General features: G+C 42.5%; 1 protein-coding gene across 10 annotated transcripts in view; it reads right to left on the bottom strand.

The window, feature by feature from the left end:
* LOC122539454 (chondroitin sulfate N-acetylgalactosaminyltransferase 1-like) overlaps window positions 1-12,826 on the bottom strand; it is a 229,818-nt gene that overhangs the window by 150,794 nt on the left and 66,198 nt on the right. For 2 of the 10 annotated variants that reach the window (XM_087979991.1, XM_043674305.2), the window contains exon 2: window positions 5,326-5,412. The exons of the other annotated variants lie outside the window; for them this stretch is intronic. The gene's annotated coding sequence lies outside the window, so the exon portion shown is untranslated. The remainder of the gene's footprint in view (window positions 1-5,325; window positions 5,413-12,826) is intronic. 10 annotated transcript variants of the gene reach the window in all.

Genomic DNA, 12,826 nt, shown 5'->3' on the forward strand with positions numbered 1-12,826 from the left:
GAATAAAGCACACTGAGAAATGTTCGCGATTAATGATTGTGACTCAAACTATAATCTAGTTATAAAATTTGATTGGAAAGACAGATGACAGAAGGGAAATGGAAAGGAAATGGAAACAGAGTGGATAAATGTAATTAGAATAATTTGTTTGGATAAAGGATAAATGATGGCTCAGATTTGGCAGACCAAATGGCCTGTTTTTGTGCTGTAAATTCTTTGCTATATAATAAGATATTCATGGTTGATGGCATAGTGGTTCATACCATTCACAACCCTAAATGCTATCCTTGCCCGCAGGTAACAAGACTGAGTCAATATTCAGGCTTGGATTGTTAATCAACATTTGCACCACACAGAAGGATAGAACCCCTACAGTGTGGAAGGAGTCCAGTCAGCCCATCAAGTCCACACACCGACCCTTTGAAAAGCAATCCATCCAAATCAAGCCCCCTATCAAATAACCCCACATTTCCGCGACTAATCCACCTAGCCTACACACCCCTGAGCACTGGACAATTTCAGTGTGGCCAATCCACTTAACCTGCACATCTTTACACTATGGAAATAAACTGGAGCACCCAGAGGAAACCCATGAAGACACAGGGAGAATGTGCAAACTCCCCACAGGCAGCCGCCCAAGGTTGGAATTGAACTCGGGTCCCTGGCCCTGTGAGGCAGCCATGCTATTCCCATGTGCAATGCGAAAGGCAGCTCCTGACTGGCATATGACCTGGTGCATGACTGAGCTTTAAATAGGTCAGGAACCCCAGGAGGTTGCAAACAGGAGGAAATCTGCTGTCCTCACCTGGTCTGTCCCATGTGTGGAACCTGTAATGACAGCAAAATGGTTGTACAAAGTTAAAAATCACACAACACCAGGTTATAGTCTACCAAGTTTAATTGGAAGCACTAGCTTTCAGAGCTCCACTCCTTCTGATGAAGGAGCGGCGCTCTGAAAGCTAGTGCTTCCAATAATATTTGTTGGACTATAATCTGGTATTGTGTGATTTTTAACTTTGTACACCCCAGTCCAACACTGGCATCTCCAAAGCAAAATAGTTGAACTTAACTGCTCTCTTAAGTATCCTGGCAAGCCACTCAGTTCAAGGCCAATTCAGGGCTGTGTTGCTTTTGCACTCGTTTCATGACTCTTTTTTAAAAAAACAGCACAATTAAGTGCTTTACGATGAAACCCAAACAGGCAATTACTTAACTAGTTTCTGACAGAAAGGCTGTCCTTAATGCTGTCATCAATTTTATCGGGGATGGGGAATCAAGAAGTCAATGAACTCTCAACCCAAGCCTTCTTCATATATGGCTGCCATATACAATGCCACCCTCTCCGAAAGATGCTACAAAGCGTCTTCCTGAGTCGGAGGAAAACTGTCTCAGATTGTAATGCATGGAAGTGAGCATCTATGTGATATACTATATATTAACAGATATTGTGCCACTGCCGTAACCAATTTCTGCCTCATACTCTCTGAAGGATCGAGAAATATCTTCCATCGTCTATTTTTGATGTGTTCAATGAACCATTAAGTCTTCAAATCCTTTTCAAGTAGACATCTGGGGATGCAAAGGTCACATGCAAGAAGGATGAAAATAAAATCAGAAATAGAAATACGATATTATTGAGCTCAATTTTAAGCTTTGAAGCCCTAGAGATTGAAGGAAACTTGATTACTTTCCAGTCACAACATGCAAGCACAGTAATACTGAGTGTGTGTTAACTATCTCTGCCACGAAGCTGGACAGTATTATAGTCCTTTCTCAGATTACCTTACTCTCATGAATATAACTGAACTCTACATAAAGACCTGAAATTATTGTTAGAGGGCAGCAGGAAGGTATAAAGCATGTAAACAAGAGCACACCAGGAGGCAATGCTAGAAGTTATCAAAATACTAAAGGGACAGAATTAAAGACCCTGTGCTTGAACACTTGCAAAATTTATGACAAGACAGATGAATTTTCAATGCAAATAGAAATAAATAGGTATGATCTGACAGTCATCACTAAAAATAAATTGGCTGTAAAGTGACAAAAAACTGGGACCTGAGTATTCAGGGGTACATTTTGAAAGAATAGGAAGATAAGAAAAGATGCAAGAGTAGCAGCCAACTTAAATTAGAGATGACATTGTTACAACAAAAAGAAAATACTTTCATTCTGGAGACCAACATGTTGAATCAACTTTGATTGAGATGAAAATTTGATAAAAAGTTTTGTGGGAATGGGTGAGTTTGGGAATTAATAATGGAAAATAAAAAATAGCAGATGAATTAAACAACTGCTTTGTATGTATCTTCTACAGTGAAGATAGAAAAAAAAAATTGTAGAAATAATTGTAAATCAGGAGGTGAAAGAGAGGCAAGATCTTAAAATAATTACATTCACCGGGGGCACAATACAGAGAAGATGCTTGAACTGAAAGCTGATAAATTCCCAGGAGATGGAGATTATCCTATGAATATTAAAAGAAGTGACTGCTGGAATAATAGATGCATTCGTTCAAAATTTCCTAGATTTGAGAAAGTCCCATTAGATTGTTAAATAGCAGGTGTGACTCCTCTATTCAAGAAAGTAGGGAGACAGGTTACAGGGAACTACATACAGTCATAGATAAAATGAACTGTGAACAGTCTGGCTCAGTCTCTGACGATGGTAGAAAGATGGAAGTAGTCAGTAGTTTATAGAATATAGTCAGATATTATTTAATAATTTAATACAATGGCAGATACTTTTCCTTCCTCCATTCACATTTAGCTGCTCCTGAACTGTATGTACCCTGGAAGCTGGCCTCTGCTCATGTGTGGTATTTCAACAATGCACACAGATGTACAGTATCAGTGCAACTGGATAATAGACATTAGATTATCAACTACCGTGCAATGCTCATTAATTACCTCACTGTCATAATGAGAACTAATTTTCCAATGCCATGTCTTTATTATCGTAGAATTTATTTCTTTGAAACAGGAACAGTTGGAGATGGTGATCATCGGTGCAGACCCATTCAGAGGTATGAATTGCTGATGCTGAGATCCATGCTGGGTTGTAACTGATCTGATGAGGTAGGGTTTTCATTGTCCCCGAAGCAGGGACAATCTAATTTCGAATAAATGAGCTCCTTGCTCTCCATTTAAAGCATGAGCGAACAGTTCAGATGGAAAATGTTATTTTAGGTGTGGAGACACTCAGAACTAAGAAACCTGACAAAAGGAAGGTAACCTACAAAAGAATGTCAAGCAAATCATTTCATTTCAAAATGTAAGATGGTTTTTCAGAGCTTTTTGCAATATGGGCACCTAATTGAAACAATTTCCAGCATCCCTCAAGGTAACGACAACTTCTTGTGATACTGTCAAACAGAACAAACACAATTCATTTTCAACTGCTGAGACACAGTTAAGAGATGAAGCAATAGAACGGTAAAGTTTCATACTTTCCCCACAAACCGTTTATTTTGTTGGATGTGAACTGGAGTGGTCCAGAAATCAAACTCGGGAAACGGAAGAATTTAATAGGGAAGTGAGTTGAATTGGAAAATTATGAAAACTAGTGCGTGCAAGAACTTGTATTTATTTAGCACCTTCCACAACCTTCCCTGTGCTATACAGCCAATGGAGGTGTTTTGGCAGTATAGCCATTGTAAATTAAGGCAACATGGTAGACATGGAAAAGTCCCACAGCCAGCAACTTGGTAATGGCTAGTTCATCTGGTTTAATGAGGTTAGGAAACTGTCCTGTCCTTCTTGAAGAGAGTGTGTCCATCTGGGAACATCAAACTAACGAGCTCTCTAATGGCAGTAGGAGACCAACAGAATCCCCGGAGAAACAAACTCTTGCATTTCCTGAGGGATTACAATGGGAATCTGGTGGTCCCCATCAGTTATCAGTCATGCTGACCCCCACTCTGACATGACAGATGATCTGGTTATGCGCAATCACTCATGTTGCCCCTTTAGGCACACACGTCATTTCATGTAGTATTAGGTCAGGAGACCTCACAATCAATTCCTCACCTCCACAGAGTTAGCCAAAACACGAGGTGCAATAATTAGCTTCAGACCTCAAGCTCAAATCAGCTCATCTCAGTTTCAAAGCAATTTAGCCTCAGCACCACACGGTTGGAGCAGGGATGTTTAGTGTTGTAGCTTTGATCCAGTGGCCTTTTTGACAAGTTAGAGTTTTATTTAAATTGCAGTAACACTTTAAGAGAGGAGTCACAATGTAACATTAGGTCCAGACTATTCAGGAGAGATGTTAGGAAGCACCTCTGTGCAAAAAGTATAGATGATCTTTGGAACGCTCTCCCGCAAATGGCAGTGGGTACTAGATTAGTTGTTAGTTTTAAATCAGAGATAGTTTTGTTGTTAAGCAAAGATATTATGGGATATGGGCCAAAGTCAGGTATATGGAGATAGGCCACAGATCAGCCATGATCTCATTGAATGGCACTTTCAGTTCACACATCCCCCAATCATTCTCCTCTATTCCAAAGAAAACAATCCCAGTAACTCTTCATAATTAATCCAGCCCAGGTAACATTCTGATAAATCTCCTCCATACCCTTTCCAGTGCATTCACATCGCTCCAATAATGCAAATTCCAGAACTGCACATGATACTCTTGCAGTGGCCTAGCCAACATTTTGTACTGTTCCAGCATAACCTCCCTGCTCTTAAACTCTCTGCCTCAGATAACAACATTAAGCATTCCATGTGTCATCTTAACCACTTTATCTACCTGTCCCATGACCTTTAGGAACTGGCAGACATGCACACCAAGGTCCCTCTGATCTTTGGTGCTTCCCAGCATCCTATCATTCATCATGCATTCCCTTGCCTTGTTTGTCCTGGCCAAGTGCATCAGCTTGCACTTATCTGGAATGAATTTGATTTGCTACTGATCAGCCCATCTGACCAGCCGTTCTTTATCCTTTTACAATCTATGCCAGTCCTCTTGACATTTATCATCCTCCTAATTTTTATATCATCTGCGAACATACTGATTAACCCTCCCACATTCAAGTCCTACACACACACACACCCCTAAGGTCCCAACACTGACCCCACAGGCTTCCAGTGACAAAAACAACCATTGACCATTACCGTCTGCTACCTGCCACTCAGCCAATTCTATATCCAAGACTAGCTGAACTCAGAAGGGAAAGTGAGTGTGACTATGATCCAGTGGCCTTTTTGGTAAGTTAGAATTTTTTTTCTAAATTGGAGCAATGCTTTAAGAGAGTAGCTGCATTGTAGCAACAGAACATTGGGCCTCATAGAGCAGCTCAATACACTTCGTGGGAGCACTTACCAAACTAACTTCAACATCAGGCCATAAATGGATATATCAAGATGGGTAGCTGCAACCATGCTCGAAGAGATAGATTTGATTGAGCATCTGAAAAGGAGGAGAGTAAGAGATTGAGAGCTTTAGGTAGAGAATTGCAGTGCCCAGTCAGCTAAAGACATGGCTGCCAATGATGAAGCAACAAAACGGAAATGGGTGAGGAGTCTGGGAAGGTGGTAGGGTTGGATAGGGTTACAAAGATAGGGAGGGGTTACGCTACATATGAATTTGCAGACAACGATGAAGATTTTAAACTGAGGAGTGAACAGATCAGGAGCCACATAACAAACATGATCGAATAGGAATTGGGATACAGACAGCAGAGGTTCCATTGAGCTCACATTTGCAGAGGGTACAACTGGAAAAGGAAAATGAACACAAACCGAAGAAAGAAACGTTTGGAAAATTGTGGGCTGAATTTTATGCTTCCTCCAACCCAACCTGGAAAAAAGAACAAAAATGGCAGACTTGATTAAAAAAAAGGCCACCCCACAGCAATGACAACTCCCAGAGAATTGGTAGAGAGCAGGAGACCATTCAACCCACTGTGATTGCACTAGCTCATCAAATGAGCATCATTTAGTGCCAGTCTTCTACCTTTTCCCCATACCCTTGCACACTATTTCTATCCAATGCCTACTTGAAAGCCTCAATTGGACCTGCCTCCACCACACAGAGGCAGTCCACACTTCCATATCTTAACTACTCGCTCAGTGAAAACATTTTCTCAGTTCAGCCTTGCTTCTTTAGAGTACACTTTCTCCCCATCTACTCTACCCAGACCACTCATGATTTTGAAAACCGTTACCAATTGTCCTCTTAGCCTTCTTCTCTCCAAGAGGAGCACAGTCCCAACTTGTTCATCAGCATTCTCGCCAGAGCTTTCACATCCTTCCTGTCGTGTTATGCCCAGAACTTTACACAATTCACCAGCAGAGTCCTAACAAGCTGAGGCTCTGCATTTTGCCTCTGAGTGGAGGTACCTTTAAAAGCTGCCAGCCAATAGTGTAGTGGGCACTACTGAGCTGGCAAGGGGTCCCCCAGAGTTAATCAACAGCATACAGACCAAGGTAATTCCCAAGTCATTAGGGCAGTAGAGTGGGGAAGAAAATGTGGTCCCAAGGGAGGAGCTGGATTTTGGAGGCCAAGTTTGGAAGGACTAAGCTGGAGTAAAAGTGTTCAGACAGGTGGTCTATAGAACACACCACAAATTATAACCTACCAACCCCCTGACCTCCCATACGAACCCTTCTTTTCTCATTAAAAAAAGGCCCTCTCACATCACAGCACGTAATGGCAGTAAAGTTGGATTGAGGGTCTTAGGTGAGCAGCAGTAAACTACTTAAAGCTTTCAATAGGGCTAATGACAAGAAGGCTGGAAAGCCAGCAAGCAGCTTACCCACAGCACACCACCTTCATATGATGGGGACGAGGTTAGCAGTGGGAAGCAAGGCAGCCAGTTAGGCACCCAATATATTTTAGATGCCCTCACGCCCCAACTGAAAACATACCCAGCTGAGGTCTATAATATCCAGGTCAATATGTGTAACACAACATAACCTTGCTCTGAATATGAAATCACATATCCTCAAACAGACAGAGCAGGCTCGAATACCAGAGCAAACTTCTTCAGCTCTTATACATGTGCTTAATGAGGGAATTTCATATTGACGTGGTTCAGTACACATTAATTACTAAGTCCCTTATGCCTCCTCTTGTCTATTACTTTGAATGTTTTATAATAATTTGGTTCCATGTGTTATCACCAAAGCATGCAGCAAACTATTCCCTGACGGAGCGTGTAAGTGTCTTATAATTTGGTTAATTTTATTTTCTTCTCATGCCAGAAACCACACCTTCCAATAACTGTTTACTCCCTTTCTTCAAGAAGAGTGAAGTCGGTCAATATCTAATTATCCTGGAAGGCAAAGTATCTCAAAACTGTGAACAAGAGCTGTTTCATGCTGCTACTATTCAGTGGCTACACAAGTGAGTTGTTTTCCCCATTGCTGTCAGTGCAAAAGAATGCTGTGCCAACCACACACTGAGCAACATCATAATGAGTTTCAGGGAGGATGTCACACTGGGACATATATCCCAGTGATTGGCTAACAGAATGCTCCTTTGGTTGTTTGCAATAGGCATACTCAATCAGCCCACCCTTGGAAACCCCAAAACCAAACTGTCTACTGTTAGACATGATTCCCCCAATAGTTCAGCAAGTGCTGCCCAGGATATAGGTATAGCTAACCTAACACCCAATTTCGCCTGTGCCTGTGTTTTTGCTTTTACCGCTGTTTACTTATTATTTACTTATCTATGCTCCTTAACTATGTGATCTGCCTGTATTGCTCGCAAGACAAAACCTTTCACTGTGCTTCGGTACACGTGACAATAAATTCAATTCAATTCAATTCAATAATCAGTCATGTTCATAGCACATTTGCTCGGGGTTGCATCCAGGTGTCATATTTGAAGTGCCATCTTAACCAAAATGAGTAGAACAGGAATCAACTCTTCAACCCCTTTAGAAGGGTCTGTCATGGTACACTGGTAGTGTCCCTACCTCTGAGCCAGGAGACTTGGGTTCAAGTCCCACCTGCTCCAGCGATGTGATATAATACATTCAAACAGAGGCCTATTCTCCGTATGCAACCCTTGTGTCTTTTTCAAATTTACTGGGAGCTTGTGGAACCTATAGCTAGCTCCCTGTTGCTTTCACTGCAGACTTGGCCAATTATAGGCAACTGGTCAACCAATCAGTATCCTTTTCTCCTGCAGTATAAGCTGTTGCGATTGTTTGAAATTTGGCATTCTTGCGTTGTCTTGATGAGTGAAGACAAAGCTTCAACAATGTGTCGCACTTTGCAACAATATTCAATCTTGCTGTTTTTGAGCACAGTGTTCCTCAGGGCTCCAGTGCTACAACTTAGTGCAAATTCTAAATTTCCCAGAGCTGGCATAACACAGAAAGTTATGAGGTCATTGTGCTTGTAGGATGGTTCAAACCAAGTCCACCTATAATCGGTGATTCTGCCTTGTTCTTGGTGTTATCTGATATCGACACTGAATACTTGGGGACGAGCTACATTTAAATGGCAGTTGCTCTCAAGTAGCTTTCTGTTCATTATCTGGGTAAAAGGAAAGGAATGGAAGCTAATAGTAATACGAGAAGTACATTGATAATTGGAGTTGAGAGTGTGGTGTTGGAAAAAAACAGCAGGTCCGACAGCATCAGAGTAGCAGGAAAATTGACGATTCGGGCAAAAGCTCTTCCTCAGGAATGAGGGCTGACGTTTGCCCAAAACATTGATTCTCCTGCTGCTCAGATGCTGCCTGACCTGATGTCCTTCTTCAGCACCACACTCTTGACTCTAATCTCCAGCATCTGCAGTCCGCACTTTCACCTAGTTGATTTATAATTGGAACCTGATTATGAGTTAGCTTCAGAGGTCCACCCCAATTGTTGCCTCACCTGGTCATTCCCAAATGCTGATTTCCACATTCAGTGGTTCTGACCTAACAGAAACCACCACCTTCGAGTCTGTACTGTCTCATATGAATTTCTCACAGTCTCCTTTGCCAACGTGGAAATTCCCAGCCCAGCAATCCAACTTTCACCGAGATAAGTTCTGAATTCTGTGACTGATCCAATTTTCTCCATCCTAATAAGTGTCACAAGAGAGGCAGGAGGTTTGACCAGCCGCTGGAAACGCACAAAGATACTTCATTCATGAGAGAGCTTGTGATTCCTGTTTCTGTTTTTCCCAGCAGCATCAGCAAAAACAAACTTGTTCAAATGTGGCTGCTGACCCACCCCCCTTAAAAACATGACCAGAAATTGAGGCAGACATATTTGATTGATTTGCAAATTTGTTCGCAGGCTCAACAGCAAAAATTGAACTTTCAAAGACTCAACTAACTATAACAGGTTTGCGTTTCATTGCAAAACAGCACCTTCAAAGCCCTGAGCAACACTCCTTTAATGAGGCCTTTGTGCAGTCTAAGGGCAGTGGTATACCTGCAGACCTTGGTAATGTCCCAACAGAGCAGGTTGCTACACTGCAGATAAAAATGGACAAATCACTTAAAGTTAAACTGCGGATGATGTCTACATGAAGAAAGTACACTAAAAACATGGAAAGGACCTGCACTGCACATCCCATAAAGTCACTGGAGATGGTGAAGAGATGTGCCTTGAATAAACATATGGACAGGGGGCTTGTACCTGTGAAAAAAGGGACAGAACAGGGAACTTACTTGTTGCAAGTTGACAAAGACCATTCCTGGTCCAGTATTTGAGCAGACATTCAGCCCACTCCCCTGAAACTCCTAAAATATCCATCTGAAGTGTAGCACAGCTGGAAAACATGGGCAGGTTCAGTGATGTGGTCAACCTGAACATCTGGTCTGGATGACCAGAGAAAGTGCCACTGGCGTCACAGAGAGGAAGAATATACAAGAGGGTCCATCTGAAAACAGCACGTAGGAAATCAAAGTATTTTAAAACGCAGAAGGGATTCCAGCCTAGCCTGCTGTTTTCTCCCCAGCAAGCTGCACATCTATGATATTTATTAAATCTGATTTACTAAGCACTTTACTTCTTGGAAAGCAATAACTCTAAGAAATCTATCTGGACTAGAATGTCAAAACTGCAGTGACAAATGACCTCTGAGCTCAGGTCCCATTGCCAACCCATTGGAACGCATTCCTTGGTTTTGTGCCCAGTCTCGCCACATCATGCAGCCAAGTGACAGGTCAGAGCCCTCCTGAGTGAGGCTGTGCAAGCAGGCGCAAAGCAGAGAGACTGGAATATTCCTTTACTGATCATTTGACGTCTTCAAATTTTGCTACAATCAGCACTTCAGAACTGCAGCATGTCTTCTGTAAAAGCTGGGGGGGTTTTTCCCTTTCAGTTACATTAGCAAGAGGGAAGGAACAATGGCTTTGAAAACACATCTCCTTCTAATCCTTCCGAGTGGCTCACTGTGTTCTGGCAGAGAACAAATGCAATTAGACCTCATATTGAAAAGGGTAATGAGTTTGCTTAAGTATAATTGGCCCCAGGATTCCAAAGCTGGACTGAGGAAATACGCTGCAGGTTGAGGGAGCTCCTGATCACTACGCAGTGAATCCTCTTGTTGGCACGTGACAGGGAGGAAAACATTCGGGAGTGAATCTTCCAGCCAATTTGCTGGAGCCACCTGCTCTACACTCTCTCAGGTTCACACAAGACGATTAGTCACTGAGTGAGGTGAACAGTTTCTGGAACTACAAGTCAGCAGCTATGACATGATCTCCCAAAGAGCCTGACTGGGGTGGAGGGGGAAATAAAAACAAGCCCACTCCACAGTCCCAGATTTTACGGTGAGTTGGCTGTTAAGATCTAGCAAGTTACTCCCTACTTGGGGAGTGCTGTCTCCAACAGAACATAGAACATTACAGCACAGTACAGGCCCTTCGATGTTGCGCCGCCCTGTCATACTAATCTGAAGCCCATCCCACCTACACTATTCCATGTACATCCATTTGCCTGTCCAATGACGACTTAAATGCACTTAAACTTGGCGAATTTACTACCGTTGCAGGCAAAGCATTCCATACCCTTACTACTCTCTGAGTAAAAAAACTACCTCTGACATCTGTCTTATAACTATCTCCCCTCACTTTAAAGTTTTGTCCCCTCATGTTTGCCGTCCCCATACTTGGAAAAAGGCTCTCCCTGTCCACCCTATCTAACCCTCTGATTATCTTGTATGTCTCTATTAGGTCACCTCTCAACGAGAACAGCCTCAAGGCCCTCAACCTTTCCTCGTAAGACATTCCTTCCATACCAGGCAACATCCTAGCAAATCTCCTCTGCACCCTTTCCAATGCTTCCACATCCTTCTTATAATGCGGTGACCAGAAATGTACACAATACCTCCAAGTGTGGCTGTACCAGAGCTTTGTACAGCTGCAGCATAACCTCCTGGTTCCAGAACTCAATCTCTCTATTAATAAAGGCCAAAACACTGTATGCCTTCTTAACAACCCTGTCAATCTGGGTGGCAACTTTCAGGGATCTGTGTACATGGACACTGAGATCTCTCTGCTCATCTGCACTCCCAAGAATCTTACCATTAGCCCAGTACTTTGCATTCCAATTACTCCAGCCAAAGTGTATCATCTCAAACTTGTCCACATTATACTCCATTTGCCACCTCTCAGCCCAGCTTTGCATCCTGTCTATGTCTCTCTGCAACCTACTACATCCTTCGTCACTACCCACAACCCCACCGACCTTAGTGTCATCCGCAAATTTACTAACCCACCCTTCTAAGCCCTCATCTAAGTCATTTATAAAAATGATGAACAGCAGTGGACCCAACACCGACCCTTGCGGTACGTCGCTAGTAACTGGACACCAAGATGAACATGTTCCATCAACTACAACCCTCTGTTTTCTTTCAGCAAGCCAATTACTGATCCAAACTGCTATGTCTCCCACAATCCCATTCCTCTGCATTTTGAATAATAGCCTACTGTGGGGAACCTTATCGAATGCCTTGCTGAAATCTATATACACCACATCAACCTGTTTATTCTCATCTACCTATTCGGACACTTTGTCAAAAAACTCAGTAAGATTCGTTAGGCACGACCTACCCTTCACAAAACCGTGCTGACTGTCCCTGATCAGATTATTCTTTTCTAGAGGGTTATAAATCCTATCTCTTATAACCTTTTCCAACACTTTACCAACAACTGAAATGAGACTCACTGGTCTGTAATTACATTTTTAATGTGCTCATCCCCTGCAGTTTCCTTCCCCATTCTACGCTTCCTAAATCTTTCCTAATTACCAGGGTTGTCTCTACTTCGCTTTTTGAACAAGGGAACCACATTTGCTATCCTCCAGTCCTCAGGCACTATTCCTGTAGACAATGATGATTTGAAGATCAATGCCAAAGGCTCGGCAATCTCTTCCCTTGCTTCCCAGAGGATCCTAGGATTGATCCCATCTGGCCCAGGGGACTTGTCTATTTTCACACTCTGCAGTATTTCTAATGCCTCTTCCTTGTGAACCTCAATTTCTTCTAGTCTAGATGCAAGTATCTCTGTACCTTCCACGCCAACATTTTCATTTGCTACAGTGAACACTGTCGAAAAATATTTATTTAGTGCTTCCCCTATCTCCTCTGACTCCACACACAACTTCCCACTATTATCCTTGATTGGCCCTAATTTAACTCTCGTCATTCTTTTATTCCTGACATACCTATGGAAAGCCTTAGGGTTAACCCTGATCCTATCCGCCAACAACTTCTCATGTTCCCTCCTGGCTCTTCTGAACTCTCTTTTTTGGTCTTTCCTGACTTCCTTGTAACCCTCAAGCGCCCTAACTGAGTTTTTACATTTTGTCCTAACATAAGCCTTCTTCTTCTTGACCAGGGATTCCACTTCCTTAGTAAACCACGGCTCA

This window comes from Chiloscyllium plagiosum, unplaced genomic scaffold, assembly GCF_037043375.1.
Source record: "Chiloscyllium plagiosum isolate Xiang-an unplaced genomic scaffold, Cpla_swu_hap1 HiC_scaffold_36, whole genome shotgun sequence".
NCBI classification, from domain to species: domain Eukaryota; kingdom Metazoa; phylum Chordata; class Chondrichthyes; order Orectolobiformes; family Hemiscylliidae; genus Chiloscyllium; species Chiloscyllium plagiosum.